The sequence below is a fragment of the Rhincodon typus genome, chromosome 29 (assembly GCF_021869965.1).
Source record: "Rhincodon typus isolate 14 chromosome 29, sRhiTyp1.1, whole genome shotgun sequence".
In the NCBI taxonomy this organism is placed as follows: Eukaryota; Metazoa; Chordata; class Chondrichthyes; order Orectolobiformes; family Rhincodontidae; genus Rhincodon; species Rhincodon typus.
Genome location: NC_063360.1, coordinates 33066620 through 33086512, shown reverse-complemented (window position 1 = coordinate 33086512; position 19893 = coordinate 33066620). Strand labels below are relative to the sequence as shown.

The following is a 19893-nucleotide window of genomic DNA, read 5'->3' as shown; positions in this document are numbered from 1 at the left end:
CAAAAAGTAGCTTTATTTCATTGCAGTGTCTAACAGAGTAAAAACCCTGGAAAAATATAATTCACTTTGAGCAAATGCAAAACTTAATCCTAGTTGGCAGAATTGACAAAACTGCAAAGGATACAGCATGATATAGATCCCAGACAGACTCCCGTGTATTCCATCACCCGCTGTGTAAGAACCTGACTGGCCTATTAACCTTGTTATCTGAAGCACCTGGGGCAACAGAGCTAGGGCACAATTGGAAGCCCAAATATGTTGTTCCCAATGTATTGAGTGACAACACTGTACCCATCAGTAATAAATTGTTCTCTCCCAACCAACATCACCAAAACACATGATCTGTTTATTATCTATCTAATTCAATTGTGAAAGCTTGCAGCACACAAATTGGCTACTGTTTCCTGCAATACAAGATTGACATTTCAAAAACTACTGCATTGACTGAAAAATGTTTTGCAACATTTTGAAATTGTGAAAAACATAATTTGAATCCAAATATTTCTTTCATTCACAGAGGATTCGCAATTCCCAACAAATCCATACCTCTCCTGGTAACTAAGATCTATGCTTTTTTGGCAAACACCCAATCCTGTTTGCATTTATCATCTGGCAATTAATTTTCCCAATTCCAAAAAACCTGGTGAATTTTGACTAAACAGATATTGACAGTTAGAGATCTTCCCGTCACAATGATTTCTCCATCTCCCTCCACCTGGATCCAAGCCCAACATGATGTGTTGACTGAAGTCCATCAGCACAGCCTGTTCCCAGACTCTCCCATGACCCAGCTTTCCTGGAAGTGTTCCCCAGACTATGCAATTTCTGAAATTTATTGCATTTCTTTTTTGCTGGCCTCTTTAAATTGGAAACTACTTGGAAAGTAAAATTATTTTTCCTTTCTGTCCGAAATCATGGGAGCACTGTCGGCCTCAAAGACCTTCATCATCCTGGATTGGACATATATTAATGTTATTTTATTCCTGCTGAGTCAGGGCCTTTGAGCTCCCTACTTAACAGCATTTAGAAATATCTTCAGCACGTGGACTTCAATGGTTTAAAATGTGCATCATCACCTCTTCAAGCAGCAGCTAGGTAAGGACAATAAATCCTGGAGGCTGTCATCCTGTAAATGTTTTTTTTTAAAAAGAAACATTCTGTCAGTACTTATTTGAAGAAGAATATTGGTCTGAACTCAGGATTGTGACCTATATAAAAACTATTTAGGTTAGCTCTCCCCTGCAAATCCTCCATAGAAAAAGAAGTCTCTCTGTCCTCTCTACAGCCGCCATTCAGACTAGAAATCCCTTCCACTGGCCTCCATGATCAAGAACTCCCAACCATCAACCCTCCACATAAGAGGTGACCCCAAACTATCCTGGCAACTGCGGCTACCAATTGCAAACTACTTACTTCTATTTGCATTGACATTAGTTCATTGTTGATTTGAATATTGTGAGTCTGGAGGTTTGGGAAGGGCTGTAGCATTGACTGATATATCTCGAAGCAGAATGCCAAGGTCTGTTATTAATCAGCAACCAGGAAGTATGCAAAGTAATGGATCCAGGGATTTAATTGTTACAATTCTTACCTTTAACATGCCATGGGATAGCAACTTATTAACATATAAAGACTGGACACTACTTTGTCTAGATAATGATTTGGTGAGATATATCTTCGATGTAACATCGTAACAGATTTAAACCAGTATATCCTATTTGAAACATCGTATTGTAGTTGTATCAACAGCCTCAGTGTAACATTATACCTGAGGTAACCAAAATATCCTTCTTGGAGCATTATTGGATGGTACAGCGTGTCTAGATCAGCATACTCTGTGTAACATTGCACCTGATTTATACCAATGTGGTATATCCCTCTGTGAAACATTAGCTAGTACAATGTATCTAATTCAGCACACATTATGTACTATTACAGTGGATTTAGAGTCCAGAGTCATAGAGTCCTACATCACAGAGATAGGCCCTTAGGCCCAAACTGGTCCATGCCGAACAAAATGTCCGTCCACGCTAACCCCATTTCCCCGCACTTGGCCCATATCTTTCTAAACTTTTCTTTTCCAAGTATTCATCCACATGCCTTTTAAATGTTGGTTTACGTACCCACCTCAACCACTTCTGCTGGCAGCTCATTCCATATGCGTACCACCCTCTGTGTAGAAAAGTTGCCTGTCAGGTTCCCATTTATTCTTTCCCCTCTTACCTTAAATTGATGCCCTGTGGTCCTCAATTCCCCAACCCTGGGAAAGAAGACTCAGTGCATTCACCCTATCCAAGCCTCTCATGATCTTATACACTTCTATAAGATCTCCCCTCTGTCTCCTATGCTCTTAAGAAAAAAATCCTAGCTTGTCCAACCTCTCCCTATAACTCAGTCCTTTGAGTCCTGGCAACATCCTTGTAAATTTCTTCTGCATTCTTTCCAGTTTAATAACTTCCTTCCTATAGCAAGATGACCAAAACTGAACACAATATTCCAAGTTCAGCCTCATCAATGTCCTGTATAACTGCAACATAACTTCCCAAATTCTATACTTAGTGCTCTGACTAAAGAAGGCCAGTGTGTGAAAAGCCTTCTTCACTACCCTGTCTACCTATGACTCCACTTTCAGAGAACAGTGCACCTGAACTCCAAGGTCTCTCTGCTCCACTACACTCCTTAAGGCCCTACCATTCACCATGAAACTTCTACCTTGATTTGACTTTCCAAAATGCAACACCTCACACTTATCTACATTAAAGTCCATTCGCCATTTCTCGGTCCACTTTGCTAGCTAATCAAGATCCTGCTGCAATTTCTGATAACCTTGCTCATTTCCACAATACCACCTATTTAAGTGTCACCTGCAAACTTACTAGTCATGTCTTGTGCATTCTATCCAAATCACTAACATAGATAACAAACAGTAATGGGCCCAGCACTGACCCCTGAGGCACACCACTAGTCACAGGCCTCCAGTCCAAATGCATCCTTCCACTAATACACTCTGTTTCCTACTCATCAAGGCAATTGTGTATCCAATTTGCCTGCTCTCCCTGGATTCCATGTGATCTAACCCTCCAGAGCCTACCATGTGGAACTTTATCAAAGGTCTTACTGAAATCCATACAGACTACGCCAACTGCCCTGCCCTCAAGAACCTCCCTGGTCACTTCATCAAAGAACTATAACAAATTTATGAGGCATGATCTCCCACGCTTGAAGCCATGCTGACTACTCCTAATCAAAGCCTGTCTTTCTAAATGCATGTGTATCTTATGCTTCAGAATCTTCTCAAGTAACTTATCTACCACAGATGTTATGCTTACAGGTCTATAGTTCCCAGGTTTTTCTTTTCAGCCCTTCTTGAATAAGGGCACAACATTTGCTACACTGCAGTCTTCTGGGACCTCACCCGAGGCTAACGATGATGCAAATATATCAGCAGGGGCCTCCGCAATTTTTTCTCTAGCCTTTTACAGGGTTCTTGAATATATCTGGTCAGGACCAGGAGACTTATCCACCTTCATACATTCTAATACGTCCAATACCTCCTCTACTGTAATATGGACTGACCCCAAGATATCACTAATAACTTCCCCAAGTTCCCAAGTCTTCATGTCTTTCTCCATGGTAAACACAGAGGAGAAATATTCATTGAGGATCCCATCCATGTCCTGCAGTTCCCCACACACATGTCCACTTTAGTCCTTGAGCGGTCCTATTCTCTCTCTAGTTATTCTTTTTCCTTTAATATACTTAAAGAATCCCTTTGGATTCAAGAATAGAATAGAATCCCTACAGTGTGGAAACAGACCCTTTGGCCCAACAAGTCCACACTGACCCTCAGAGCATCCCACCCAGACCCATCCCTCTATGACCCACCTAATCTACACATCCCTGAACACTCTGGGCAATTTAGCATGGCCAATTCACCTAGCCTGCACATCGTTAGACTGTGGGAGGAAACCAGAGCACCCAGAAGAAACCTGTGCAGTCACGGGAAGAATGTGCAAACTCCACATGGTTGCCCAAGGGTGGAATTGAACCTGGGTCCCTTGTGCTGTGAGGCAGCACTGCTAACCACTGAGCCACCGTGCCACCCAATTCACCCTAATCTTCTTAGCCAAAGCTATCTCGTGCCCTCTTTTTGCCCTCCTGATTTCCTTCTTCAGTAAGCTCCTGTATCCCCTACATACCTCCAGGGATTCCCGTGATCCCAGCTGCTTGTACCTGAGCCATGCCTCCTTTTTTCTGGTCAAAGCCTCAATGTCTCTTGACATCCAGGGTTCCCTATTCCTGCCAATCTTGCCCTTCACCCTCACAGGAACATACAGACCTTAAACTCTAGCTATCACACTTTTAAAGGCCTCCTACTTGCCAGAGGTCCCTTTGCCTGCAAGCAAACTACTCCAGTCAACCCCTGCAAGCTCCTGTCTAATTCCATCAAAATTTGTCTTGCCCCAGTTTAGAACTTGAATCTGTGGGCCAGTTTTGTCCTTCTCCATAACTATTGTAAAATTCATAGAACTATGGTCACTGGTCCCAAAGTGCTCCCCCACCTCAGTCACCTGTCCTGCCCTATTTCCTAGGAGTAGGTCAAGTTTTGCCCCTTCCCAAATAGGACCGACTATATACTGCTTGAGGAAACTTTCCTGAACGCATTTAACAAATTTTCCCCATCTAAGCCCTTAACACCATGGCATTCCCAGTCTATGTTAGGAAAATTAAAATCCCCTAATATGACAATCCTATTGCTCCTGCAAGTCTCCCCAATCTCCTGTTTGTTTCTCTAATTCCCGTTGACTATTTGGGGGTCCATAGTAGAACCCCAGTAATGTCACCATCCCCTTCTTATTTCTTAGCTCCACTCACAAAGCTTCACTGGACGATCCCTCAGTTATTTCATCTCTGACTACTGCTGTGATACTCCCCTTAATCAAAAATGCAACTCCATCTCCCTTCTTTCTTCCACCTCTGTCCTGCCTAAAGCACCTGCACCCTGGCATGTTAAGCTGCCAGTCCTGTCCCTCCCTTAGCCATGTTTGTGCAATGGCTATAATATCCCAGTCCCACGTACCTATCCACGCGCTGAGTTCATTGGCCTTACCTGTCAGCACTCTTGCATTGAAATAGATGCAATTTAATCCAACAGGAATTTCTTGCTCCCTGTTGTGTTCCAGCCTGACCTGCCTCTTCAACCAACTATTTCTGATTACTGTATCTCCTTCCAACCTCACACTTGCCTCCCTGCTGGTGAGGATTCCATCCCCCTGCCAATCTAGTTTAAACCTACTGCATGTTCAGTATGAGTTAAATTGAGGTAAACTAGTTTGTGGTGAGTGTAGCATTACATTGCACATAATACAGCTTTGCCATAATGTGCCGAGACATCCTCAGAATGAAATTGAGTCATGCAAACTGGAAGTTGGAGGTTTGACCTCTGGTCTGTGCTGAGTTGCCTAATCCTATTTGGTACAGCAACAAGGACATTATAATTGGCTTCAGCTCCCACTGAGCTAAACACAAGGAAATAGGTCTTAGCTTCCGTTCCCAATTGATATCCAGCAGTTGCTAGGGACAGGCTGGGCTTGGCTGTCATACTGTTTATGGTTAAATAACTTGCTAATGCTTATAGTGTAGATTTCCTAGAAAGCATGGGCTGCTGGGGTGAGTTACTGGAGGCTGTTATTAGCAGGGGTGGAAGGATTGGGCGTTTAGAGGAGGCATGATGCACGTGACATGGTGTTAAACAAATAGATCTGATGGTCCAAGTAGTAAATAATCATGTAGGGGACTCAGATTAATTACTGACAAATATGGTGCAAATATAAAGTGGAAAATAACACAGTTTTAATTGCATAGAAGTACCTAGAATTTTATGAGCCCCCATCCCCCGACCTTAGCTCATCTCATCCTGGTACATTCTTCTATAACTTTGTTCCTCATGTAGTTATCTAACTTCCGGGGGGTGGTTAGCATAGTTGGCTGGATCGGAGGCCTGTGATGCCAGTATTATGGATTCCATTATTGCACCAGCTGAGGTTACCCTGAAGGACTCGCCTTCTCAACCCCTCCCCTTGCCTGAGGTGTGATGCTCCTTAGATTAAACCACCAGTTGTTTCTCTCTTGTGACTTTACCTTTATCCAAATTTCCCTTAAAGATCTCTTCACCTCAACTGCTCCACATTGTAACAGGTTCCACATTTTCAACACACTCTGGGGAAATAAGTTTCTGTTCAATTCTTTGTTGGAGTTATCGGTGACAATTTTATATTTGTGATTTCCGACTCCCCCATAACTGGAAACATTTCGACAATGGGCACTATCGAAAAGACCCCTAGTCAGGCCATTTTTCCCCTGATAATCCTGTCCTCGCAATTAATCTTCTTTGTCTACTGAGGCTACGATAATTAATATGAACAATTAAAACAGTTTCACTCCGTTGGTTCCCCTCCCCCCACCCAATCCCAGCAAAGTGCCTGTCCTCTGCAGCACACATAGTTTAGAAGGATTCTGGCTGCAGTTTTCATAACAAGCGGTGTATTGAGCAATCGAGTGGAGTTCACAAACAGGGAAGCAGGATAGGTACAGAGTTCACTGGTCCAGTCCAGTGTGTGCAAGTCGTCACCAGCAATACAAGAGAAATGGCGATCGCCTAAATCAGTGACCTCGAATAATGACATCAATGCATCTTTCTGTGTCCCTGCATTCACAGGGAGCTGGCTTTCTATCCTGCGTTAGAGCTTCTCCAGGAACTTTGATGATAACCAGGTCTCTCTCTCTCTGCAGGCATTTTACGTTCGTTGCCTTTGACACAGCCAGGAAATCGCCAGGAAGGAAAACAAAAACAAAACAGCTTGTTCTGGTAGTTAAGAGCATTGCATTCAAACCAACTGTAACCGAACAGTTTGTTTAAAAACATTAATTTGTTTTGAGTGGGGAAAAAACGCGACAGACTAAAAAGCTTTGCCCTAAAGTTTTTCTTTATTTCGCATCTCAGTGTTATCACCGAATCACAAACAGTCCATGCTGTTGATGGTCTTTGGGATTATGGTTTTGCAAGCATCAGTGAGATAGTAAGTGCCGTTAGGCAGTTTCACTGCCGGGACTGCAAGCTAAGCTCTGTCCTGCCTTTTACAAACAGGCATTTCCACTGAGACTAAGACATAGAGATCAGGACCTGAGCTCCTCTCTGTCCTTAGCCCCAGGGCCATTAGTTCAGTACAGTGACTGCCCCCAGCTAATAACAAAGTAGTGACTGAAAACACAAACAGTGCAGACTTGAATATGAGACAATTACTATTATCTTTTGCACGTTACATAATATTCATACCATAGGAACAGGCCACTTAATCCAACATATCCATGCTGGTCTATGTGCATTTCATGAGTCTCTTCTCACCGTCCAGGGTCACCAACTCTTAGGGGAAAAAAAACAGGGGTCACTTTGACTGTGGGATAAAGGCCGCGATGAGGGTAAGAAGGTGCTAGTGACAGTTTGGGTGGTTGCTAATGAGGTAGGGAGAGTTCTGGGAAGGATAGAGACTTCAGGCCTTGATAGCTGGGGGCAGGGAGGAGGAGACATTAAAATCGACTAAAACTTGTAACTGATCATAAGATAGTAGGAACTGCAGATGCTGGAGAATCTGAGATAACAAGGTGTAGAGCTGGATGAACACAGCAGGCCAAGCAGCATCAGAGGAGCAGGAATGCTGACGTTTCGAGCCTAGACCCTTCTTCAGAACATGAAAGGTATGACATAAATGCATGTCTTTCTTTATAATCCAGGATCACAAAGTCAGCAACCACAGATGTTACTAAGTGCCAGAATGCTCAGGAGAGGAAGGGTGAAAACTGAGGGGAAAATGTGGGAAAAGTGCAGCAATTTAATTGTACTCAATTGCAAGGAACTGCAGGGAACAAAGCACTATGAACTTTTTGTTGAAAATTCAGAGGAAGTTGGGGTTTGCAAAAACTTTGAATATATCCTCATGCAATAAATTAACTACTAGGTCTTGGCAACTCTGTGCTAATATTTTGTTTAGTTTGAAATAGTAGTAAGTTGCCCTGCATGTTTATGTTTATTTGAACAGAGCTTTGTGCTTTCTGATTCAATGACTAGCATTCAAGGTTCTATGTTGTCTTGTTATCTCTTATAACTGATCATGTTGAATTACAGCGTTATCAGTTTTCTGCTCACTGACTCATTCACTTGCAGTCCCATTCAATCTCAAAATTACCCTGGAGACCTCCAGGATCAGTCTCCCACAGTCTGTCCTAGAAAAATGAGGCACAGGACGATCAGTCAAAATAAAGGGCAATCCCTTAAAAAAACAAGACAGTTGGTCATCCTGCCACTCACTTATAACTAACTCTATCCATCTGTCCCTTGAATTTTTTTTCCTCATTTGTTTAGCTTTTCTTTGAGAATTGAGAGGAGAGGCTGGATAGGCTGGGACTTTGTTTCACTGGAACATATAAAATAATGAGGGGTATAGATAAGGTGAATGGCGGGTGTCTTTTTCCCAGGGCGGGGGATTCAAGACTAGGGGACATATTTTTAAGGTGAGAGGAGAAAGATTTAAAAAAGACATGAGGGGCAATTTTTTTACACAGAGAGTGGTTCATGTGCGGAATGAACTGCCAGAGGAAGTGTTGATGTGGATACAGTTAAAACGTTTAAAAGACATTTAGATAAGTACGTGAATAGGAAATTTTGGAGGGATATGGGCCAAGCACAAGCAGATGGGACCAGCCCAGTTCAGGATTATGGTCAGTATGGACTGGTTGGACTGAAGGGTCTGTTTCCATGCTGTATGACTCTAAGTGGAAGTAATTTCAGACCTGGGGACTGATTTAGATAGAGCATCTTAGGCCAGTTCAGTTCTCTTGCCCCTGCGCCAGTTTCTGTTCAAGTTCTAATGTCATGATTTCATTGTATCAAATCCAAGCTCCTGCTCCCAGTGTAGCGCTGAGGGAGTGCCCCACGGTTAAAAGTTTGGAATAGACTTATTAATATTGGTTCCTGTTGTACAGGACTGTAGCCCAATGGGGTGGCAGGACCAAGGGCAGTCTTAGTGCTTGTACTAGTTAACTTGAGAGTAGGAAACTTAATTCATAGTCTGTATTGAGTTAAAGGCTTCAGTCAAGGTAGCATCATAGGCATAGGGACATTTGAACTCATGTTTCTGAATCATTAGTACAGAATTTTTGTGACAAATCCAGTCTGCTATTAGAGCACCTTTTGGATACAGAACACAGTTCTGATTTCCATTTACGAAAATGTTTACAAAGGCATAAGAGTTAAATAAAAAACTGGAATGATACTAAAACAAACAGATGATACCTATCAGTAAGGCAAGTAATCAATGGGCAGGGGCCCTTTTCTCTTAAAAAAAAGTGATAAGGATGATTTATTAGATGCTTTTATGGTTGTGAAATAATTTAATAAGATGTTTCCACTTATGACCAAGACTGGAACTAGAGACCAAAATAAGAGATGGTGGCGAATATATCAAATAGGGAATTCCCTTATCCAGAAAGAGGTGAGAATGTGGAACTCAATATCACAGGGAACAGTTGAGGCAAATAGCACAAGGGTAAGGTAATTAAGTAGACAAAGGAGAAAGGCATAGAAATACATTTTGATATATTTACTGAATAAAGATGGAAGAAAGTTTGAGTGGAGCATAAACGGTGATCTGGGCTTGTTGAGCTGACTGTGTTTTAACACACCTTGTAGCATTGCTCAGAAAGTTACAAAAGAGAACACTGAGGGTTGGGAAGATACATTCCAATAGCACAAAAACATTTGACAGTTGGAATGAGTGACATGGGTGAATGAGAATGTTGGTCAGAGTCCAACATCATTTACAGCGGCATAAATCCACATCAGCACAAGCACAAAACTAGCTCCTTAAATGGACCCTATTTAAATTGTCGTTTGTCACATTATAGGTCAACTCTAAAATCCAAAATATGCTTTGCACACAAAATAAGTTATTGCTAGTGACCTAACTGATCTCCAGACAGGTTGAATAAGTTGCCTTAATTGCAGCAATAAGAACACAATGAATTTGGGCAGATCTGAACTCTTAGATAATTTCTGTGCTGATTTCTGATCTGTGCCAAGAGTTCGTTGACCAGTCGCACACAGGGTGCTTTTTGCAAGAGAGATTTACAGTCAAAAGCAGATAGTCGGTCTTTGCTATATTCTCCAGGGTAACACAGCAAACCAGCATCATCATCGACTCATGAATCTGCCATTGGTCAGTGCAGCAAATTGGGTTCTCTATGTTTGCATGTGGTTTAACCTCTATATTACACAGGGAAACTCTTATATCTGGGACCCCTTGGAAGGTTCAAAATCTGCATATTATCTCATTGTTAGTTAATGAACTGACGGTGTGCAAATTGCCTTCCATATTTCATATGCTACAACAGTAATAACACTTCAAAAATTCTTAATTTACTCTAAGTAACTTTGCAATGTTATCAGAACATGAAAGGTATGACATAAATGCATGTCTTTCTTTATAATCCAGGATCACAAAGTCAGCAAAGTGCCAGAATGCCCAGGAGAAGAAGGGTGAAAACTGAGGGGAAAATGTGGGAAAAGTGCAGCAATTTAATTGTACTCAATTGCAAGGAACTGCAGGGAACAAAGCACTATGAACTTTTTGTTGAAAATTGAGAGGAAGTTGGGGTTTGCAAAAACTTTGAATATATTCTCATGCAATAAATTAACTACTAGGTCTTGGCAACTCTGTGCTAATATTTTGTATGGTTTGAAATAGTAGTAAGTTGCCCTGCATGTTTATGTTTATTTGAACAGAGCTTTGTGCTTTCTGATTCAATGACTAGCATTCAAGGTTCTATGTCAAATTATGCAGAGGTTGCCGAGTCCTCCTTTCTCCCTGTCAAACTCAAAGTACAATAAGTTCCAGAAACTTTTGTTCCTCTGTGGTCAAACGTCTACAATTTCTCAACAATAAATCCTGTTTCTGCATCACACTATGTGCTCAGTTCCTGACATCCTCTTTAATCATCCAGACTATTTGATATTACTATTTTCCAACGATCTGACCTGCATTCAGATTATAGTTGGGCTGATTTGAGTGTAATCTTATTTCATTTTCCAGTTTTCTTTACCATCATCCTTTCTGCAGACAGCTTGACGGAGGCAAAATCCCATTCTTACAGCATCACTTTGATGACCATTATTCACTTGTGAGGCCAGGAATTGAGTGCCAGCATGCTATCCAAAGCGTTCTGAGCTCAGTGGTCTCTGAGCCAATATGCTTGCAATCAGGTGGCATAGTGGCTCAATGGTTAGCATTGCTGCCTCACAGCACTAGGGACCTGGGTTTGATTTCACCCTTGGACAACTGTTCATGGGGAGTTTACACATGCTCCCTGTGTCTGTGTGGGTTTCCTCCCATAGTCTGAAGATGTGCAGGTTAGGTGGATTGTCCGTGCTGAATTGCCTGTAGTGCCCAGGGGTTTGTAGGCTGGGTGGATTAGTCATGAGAAGTGCAGGGTTACAGGGATTGGGTGGGATGCTGTTCAGAGGGGCAGTGTAGATTTGATGCGCTTAATGGCCTGCTTCCACACTGTAGGGATTCCATGAATTCTTTATAGGAGGAACAAAGGGAGGCCATTTAGCCCCTAGTGCCTATTCTGTTAATGGGATTATGGTGATATGTGACCAGACTTCACTTGCTTCATATCCTTGATTGCTTTCATTAAAAGAAATCAATTAATCTCAGATTTGACATTAATAAATTGGCTTAATTTCAATTGCAGTTTGTGGGAGAGAGTTCCAAACATCTACTACCCTATGCACGTCAAAGTGTTTCCTAACTCCACTCCTGAAAGACCTGGCTGTAATTTTTAGGTTAGGTTCCTTCGTCCAAGATTGCCCAATCTATTCTTTCTTTCTATCCATTTTATCTCGAAGTCTTTGATTAAATCTATCCTTAGTGTTGGACCCAAATCAGTACTGGAAACATTGTGTGTCTTTCCTCTGTCCCTAACCCAGGAATGCTGCAACCAGTTATAGTCCAAAAACAAAGTCTTCCCTGAAATCAACTAATTCAGCACAAGCTGGAGATTTAACATTGTTTCTCCCCAGGATATAATTTATTCATAAGATTTGAGTAAGTATGTTACATATCAGCTCAAATTTTATATTACTTGAAGTGCCACGCAGTTCAATTTCTTTCATGATATGTGCCATTCAGAATGCTTCTCTACATTCATGATTACAGGTTATGTTTGCGTTGTGCATTTTGTGTCAAGTATTTATTTCAAGAGGTTTCACTTAAGTTCTATTCCCTCGTTGTACTGCAGCAGGAGAGTCTTCAACTGTGGCGTTTACCCATTGTGCCTCTGTAGGGGCTGTCCTACATTTTTATGCATTCTACAATATGTAATCCTGGACTGTAAAGTGTGTCAGTCTGCAACACTCAGTTGCCTCCAGCAATTAGCACTGGAAAATCAACATATTTCAGGCAGACCAAACAGCATTTTACTCCAAGTTGATGGTCAACCAGCAGTAGTTATTGTTTGTCTCAGTGTCAGTCTGGTGACTGAACAGAAACCTATCTGGCTTTCACACCTCAGAATGGGGGAGGCTTTATTCCTATCTTTCAGTTTGGAATCTTGTGTTTTATCCTCATTTCGAGGGCTACGTCTTGATAAATCAAAAGTTCCAGTCTTCTAATGAGATAATCATCTACTTTAGATCATTTTGGCTTCAATTTTCCAATAGTAAAATGTAATATTTCCTTTTAGCTGTACACTGGGGAATAAAGTCACATTTTCCTTCCAACTCATAGAATCCCTACAGTGTAGAAGCAGGTCATTCAGCCCATTGAGTCTACACTGATCCTTCAAAGAGCATCCTACCCAGACCAACCCCACCTTAGATCCTATGGGCAATTTAGCACGGCCAATCCATCTAAAGCACATCTTTGCACTGTGGGAGGAAACCAGAACACCCAGAGGAAACCCACGCTGACACGGGAGAATGTGGAAACTCCACACAGACAGTTGCCCAAGGCTGGAATCGAACCCGCGTCCCTGGCACTGTGAGGCAGCACAGCCATCTACTGAGCCACCATGCTGCGAATGTGTTAGCTTTACCTAATCCACATGCTAAATTTTGATACAGCACTGAATTTATACAATCTAAAGCCACAACAAACAAACCACTATAATAATTCTGCTACAGTTACAATTTGTTTTCACATTTTTCTTCCAAACGTACTGCTCATTTTTAAGATATATATCTGCAATGCCCATTGTCCACTCATGAATTGTTCAAGACTATTGAACCATGATGGACAATACCACTATCCTCACTGTACATCCAGTACGTACACTTTCCTTGAGAGTCATTGAATTATGAGTCAAAATCTTGGCTGAATTTTCTCCCTTCTCTTTTAGCCAGGAGTCCTCCTACTCAGCCTCAGCTAACTCATGTCAGACCAGGAGTCAAGCTTGAGTGCCCAGTTACAACTGATAAAACATTCACTACTGGAGCCATCAGGGAGAAAGACAAACTTCACTTAAGGCCTATTTTTGTTGTGTACATGTGTGTTTCAAGTGATTGAATGCAGTGACACATTATCCTTGGGAGTATAAAATGGAGATGAGAAATTTCTTCTCTCAGAGTGTCATTGGTCTTTGGAATTTTTTTCTCCAGCAGGCAGTGGAGGCTGAGTCACTGAATATATTCCCGGTTGAGTTATACAGATTTTTAATTGATGAAGGAATCAAGGGTTATGAGGGGCAGACAGGAAAATGGAGTTACAGCCACAATCATGTCAGCCATAACATTATTGAGGGACCAAATGACCTGCCTACTCCTGTTGCTAATTCTTACATTCTTATTGTAAGAGCAGTGACTCACTCCTCTATCTTTGCTAAATGACACCCTCTGTCACAATGCTCACTAAGTACTGATGATCTGACACAAAGCCATTCATTTAATTTAAAATCCCTCTGCCACGCTCTATATTTTGTAAGTTATCTCTTTATTATTCCTTTTTAGGTTATGTTCCCCTAACCACCTCCATTTGTGTGGCTACTCTGCCTAGCAATACAAGAGAACCCAGTAAAATTGATACATCCTACTGAACAGTGCAATTACATTACCATTCACTGTAGGACCATTCCCTTGTAACCAATGCACTGTACCATCATTCACATTGTAAGATCCACCACACCCATATTTCCTAATGATATCAATCAAACTCATTATATCGCTATTAATATTGATTGAAAAGAACTGACCATCTCATTGTGAGTGAGAAGTACATTTCACACGCGAATTTCTCTCATTTCCACAGTAGCCAGCAGAACTGAGACTGCTTGCATCAAAGTTGAAGCCAAATGAGCTGCTGCTGGATTCTTTGCTGCTACATTAAAGTGTCATAAGTGACCAATTATCTCTCGAACCTCTGCAATTTCCTCCTCTTTGCACAAAGCACTGACACATCTGAGATGGTTCCTATGGCAGGCAGCGCTCTGTATTTCACTCAAGGGACTATTCTCTGTGTATGGTCTTAGTGTTTTTTTCATACAGAGCGTTTAAAGTCCTTGAAAAAAGTGTGCTCCTTAATAAACAAAAACAGAAATTGCCAGAGAAACATAGCAGGTCTGGCAACATCTGTGGAGAGAAAAACAGAGTTACTGTTTCATGTCCAGTCACCCTTCATCTGAAATGGATGCTGAACTCGAAATGTTAAATCGGATTTTCGCTCGACAAGTGCTGCCAGACCTGCTGAGTTTTGCCAGAACCTTCTGTTTTTGTTTCAGATTTCCAGCATCCGCAGTTCATTGTTTTAGTTTGATGATCCTTAATAGTTCTTGAAGTGTGCATGATGGAAGCAACCTGTAAATGACGTATGAAAGCATAATTCATAAATCTTTTTAAATATTCATGTTATTGCACAATTAATGAGGCGGAAACTGATTGAAAATGGCAATAGTGGAGGAAAGACGAACTGTTGGAAAATCAGATTGAGCAATGTACAAAAGATTGCAGTTATATTAGAGGATTGTCCCGTCTTGAAATGTTATTATGGTTTATGCTTACATAAGCTGTTTACAGTTTCCTGTTATTATGAGCACATCCAAAGTTATCAAAGCTTACAGTTGCACAAGGACTTCATAAACACCCTGTAATCGTATGAATAGAGATACACCAGAAAGACAGTGAGTGGATAGTTAAAATTATCTAGCAGAAAGCTGCCTGAAGGCCATTCTTTCCAATCTTAATGGAACTTGCAGGAAAGGGACTAAACTGCCCATCCAAACTCAATGAGTCCTCATTCTAATATATTAATATGCTAATATAACCCAACAGCAATTTTTACTTTGGTCTCAGTGGAAAACACCGAACAAATGCTTGGGATGAAAGGATCAGCAAGCAGAGACGATTCTGCATGTAAATTCTTTGCTGCCCTGTGTAGCACTTGGAGAAACAGAACTGCATTCTCCATAGCCCGATCCCTGCAACAAGGGAAGTTTAGACAGAGTCAGAGTTATAGGGTTGTTACAGTGCAGATGGAGGCCATTTAGCCCACCATGTCTGCATTGGTTCTCTGAACAAGCATAATGATTTAGTGCCATTGTCTTGCCCTTGCCATATAACCTTCCACATTGCTTCTATTTAGAACAATCTAAATCTCTCTTAAATGCCTTGATGAAACCTGCCTCCACCGCTTTTCCAGGCAGTGCATTCCGGACCCTAACTGTTCGTTGTATGAAGCTGCTTTTTCTTGCATCACATTTGCTTCTTTGCAAACTACTCTAAATCTGTGCCCTCTCATTTCTGACCCTTTCTCAAGTGGCAACAGTTTCTCCCTATCTACTCTCTTCAGGCCCCTTATGATTTTGAAAACTTGTATTAAATTTCCTCTTAGCCTTTTCCTTTCCAAAGAAAACAATCTTGACTTCTCCAATCTATCCTCATAACTGAAGTTTCTTATTCTTGGAACCATTCTCATAAACCTCTCCTGCACTCATCCAAGGTGTTCATATCTTCCCTAAAGTGTGGTGCCCAGAACCATACAGAGTATTCCAGCTGAGGTCTAATTGGAGTCTAATATAACTTCCCTGCTCCTGTACTCTACGCCCCATTTATAAAGCTTGCAGTATTACATGCTTTATTAACTGCTCTCCACCTGTTCTGCCACATGATGTATGCATATAAATACCAAGGTTTTGCTGCTCCTGCACCCCCTTCAGAATGCCCTTTATTTAATACTGTCTGTCTGTGTTCTTTCTGCACAGAATCCCTAAATCACCCTCCAACGACATTTTCCCCAGCGGGATGCCATGCCCCTTACAATACTTCGTGCTGAATGTCAACAGCTAGTTTTTTTGATTTGTAATTAAAATCACTTGATTGCTAACTGCCATGGCTGGGCGGGTGGGAAACTAAATTACTGCTGCAAACTCGCTGAAAGTTTATGCCTCCTCCTAAATCTGCCCCCTGAGTCAGGTAATTGTAGGTTCAAACCCCACTTCAGAAACAACAGAATGCTAGAGGTCCTTTCTTTTAGATGAGATGTGAAACCTACACTACAGCAGTGAGCTTCAAATGTATTTCATTGACTGTAAAGTGCTTTTGACTTTCTGAAAGATTCTTTTTAAACCAAGGCCCCTGTTGCCCTCTTAGACAGGTGTTGAAGATCCCTTAAGCATAACTTCGAAGAAGATCAGGAGAATTATCCTTCATGTCCTAAACAATTATTATTCCACAACCACAATCACCAAAGCAGACTACCTGGCCATTATCGCAGTACTATTTTTGGAAGCTTGCTGTGCTCATTACAAGTGCCATATATACCACAGTTCATAACACTTCAAAAGAACTTTGTTGGCTGTGAAGTGCTTTGGGATGTTCTGAGATTGTGATAAATGCAAGTTCTTCTTTCTTGCACACTTCCACATCTGAATGCGCAATAAAGAGCTCATCTATGACATCTAAGCATGTAGCAATCCAGAATGTACTGTGCAGTGCCGGAAACTGTCTGCTCAATAGAATATTGGGCATAATCATACCTTTTACAACAGCAAGTCTGAAGGGTTAAAGGTAAATAGTGGAGTTTCATGTTTGCCGGAATAGCTGATCATTATCACTTCTGATTCAAGTTACTTAACCTTGCATTATGCATGTCACATTATTTGAATGTCAGCATTCTGCGTGTGTGCATAGCACCTTGATTAAACTCCCTTTGAAGGTACTGCTTTTGGACAGCAAACAATATATAGACCTTGGAAATGGTACAGCTCAGACTCACCAGAATGAGGCAGAGTTGAAAGGGTTAGTTTATGAGGTCAGATTGTATGAAGTTGGCTTCTGTTCCCCGAATGAGAAAATTGAGAAGTTACCTAATCAAGGTATTTAAATACCTAAGGGTCGCACTTAGAACATAGAACAGTACAGCACAGTACAGGCCCTTCAGCCCACAATGTTGTTCCGAACTTGGATAAATAATCTCCTCTGGTGGGGAGGAGAACAGAACTGCAGAACAAGGAGGCATAATCTTAAAATTAGAGTCAATCACTTTTGCAAATTCAACGAGTGCATTTTCGTGTAAAGACAACAGACATTTTAAAATTGCTCCTGCAAAAGACTCTGCGTGGTGGGGTTCAATGGATCTATCAAGACTTGAAGTTAGAAGATTTTTATTTGGTAAGGATATCAAAGACAGGTAAGTGGAGCTTGAGGATAAGTCATTATATAAGTAAATGGTGGTGCAGATTGGAGGAGCTGAATGGCCTGTTTTGATTCTTTTGTTCTTGAGCAAGATGCATGTGAGTTTAATCTGACTGGTACAAAGATGGTCATTCCAGTGAAAGTCACCATTAGAGAAAAAGACACCTAGTAGTTCATTTAACCTAAGGGTCACTGTGCCTCGGGTTGAAAAGGCAGGGCTTCCACAGTGATTTCAGCTAGTACAGGAAGTAAATCCACACAGTTAGCATCACTCTGCATTGTGGACCAGCTATCCACTAGCTGTTCCAAAGAGAAAATAAGGAACACTCTAGGTAAACGTACACTTGAAAATTCTCATCCCTGTTTTAAACTCCTTCCTCCTCATATCTGTAACCTTCACCATCCTTCAACTTTATGAGATCTCTGCTCTCCTTTAATCCTGACTTTTCGAGTGTCCCCAGTTTTAGCCATTTCACCATATCTAGCCATGCTGTCAACTGTCTAGGCCTTGAGGTCTAGAGTTCACTCTCTAAACCTCTCTGCACCTTTACTGTCTTTAAGAATCTCCTTAAGAAAGAGATGTAGGAAGGACCATACAGCCCTTCACGTTTTTAATCACCTGCCCTATTATCTTCTAATGTGGTTCAGTGTTTCATGCTTTGTTTGATAATACAGTGAAATGCATTAGAATGTAGATGCTGGGGTCCAAAAGAGAGAAACTATGTTCTAGCTGGCCTGTGTTATTAAGAAAATTCAAGTTTTCTCTTATTTTTAACTGAAAATAAAGTATACCTGTTTTGGAAGCCATAAGAACCCCACCCCCACCCAGCTCCAACCCACTCCCACTTTAATCAAATTTGCAATAGTCAACTCAGCTTTAACATATTTACACAGTTCTCCTCTAATGTGCCTTGGCACATTTTACCATGTTCTATGTGCGAGGTGAATGCAAATTGCTGTTGTATGTTAATTCAAGTGGCTGGTTCCGGTTCCTCATGAATAACAATTCATAGAATAGTTTATAAGTGACATCTTGAGTAACAGTGCAAATTACAACACATAGCAGTGCTCTATTTCTCCAGTTTTCATATACTTCATCCAGTAGTCTTGCAGTTTAAAAAGAAAATACAGAATATTCTGGATACTTTTGGATCTAAATCCAAATAAGTTGTCATTCTTGAATTGACTGGATGAAACATTCTAGTTTTCCACTCGGGTAGTCTCTGTTTAGGCATGAGTCTCTACAATGCACGTCAACAGGTATTTGACCCAGATTGCTGATTGCTGTATTTAGGGGGAGATGATTGCGTAGTGGTATTATCGCTAGACCATGAATCTAGAAGCTCAGGTAATTTTCTGAGTAATTAAAAAAATCTGGAATTAAGAGAGTAATGATGACCATGAATCAATTGTCAATTGTCAGGAAAAATCCATCTGGTTCACTAATGATCTTTAGGAATGGAAACTGCCATCCTTACGTGGTCTGGCCTGCATATGACTCTGGACCCACAAGAATGTGGTTGACTCTTAACAGCCCTCTGGGTAATTAGGGATGGACAATAAATGCCCTCATACTGTGAATTAATTAAAAAAATCAGGAATGAGAATCTTGGCCAATTTTCACTCCTTTAGCACCGTGGAGTTGAGGCCAATTGTAGTATTCTGAATGTAAGATATATCCTGTGCAACTCAGACCAGCGATGGAAATAAGGCCCTCTGTTCTCAACTTGGCACAGTTCCCCTCCTTACTGTTGAATTGGCAGGTTATGGGTTAGACCAGTCTCATGGTGTCTCAGTGGTTAGCACTGCTGCCTCACAGCATCAGGGACCCGGGTTCGATTCCACCCTCGGGCAACTGTCTGTGTGGAGTTTGCACATTCTCCCTGTGTCTGCGTGGGTTTCCTCCGGGTGCTCCGGTTTCCTCCCACAGTCCAAAGATGTGAAGGCTAAGTGGGTTGGCCATGCTAAATTGCCCGTAGTGTTCAGGGATGTGTAGATTAGATGGGTTATAGGGGAATGGGTCAGTGTTGGGCTGAAGGGCCTGTTTCCACACTGTTGGGATTCTATGATTCTATGAACCAATGAATATGTAATCTGAGCTGAAAGTTCAGTGTAATACTAAGGGAGTACTGCATATTTGGAGGCTATCAGACTGC

The 19893-nt window shown here is 41.4% G+C and overlaps 2 long non-coding RNA genes across 3 annotated transcripts in view; one reads left to right on the top strand and one right to left on the bottom strand.

Annotated features, from left to right (window-relative positions):
* LOC125486458 overlaps positions 1 to 19893 on the bottom strand; it is a 267656-nt gene that overhangs the window by 202224 nt on the left and 45539 nt on the right. The gene's annotated exons all lie outside the window — the stretch shown is intronic.
* Positions 883 to 11016, top strand: LOC125486457. The gene is made up of 3 exons (XR_007265116.1): positions 883 to 1095; positions 6793 to 6868; positions 10548 to 11016. It is a non-coding gene; the product is annotated as an uncharacterized LOC125486457 (long non-coding RNA).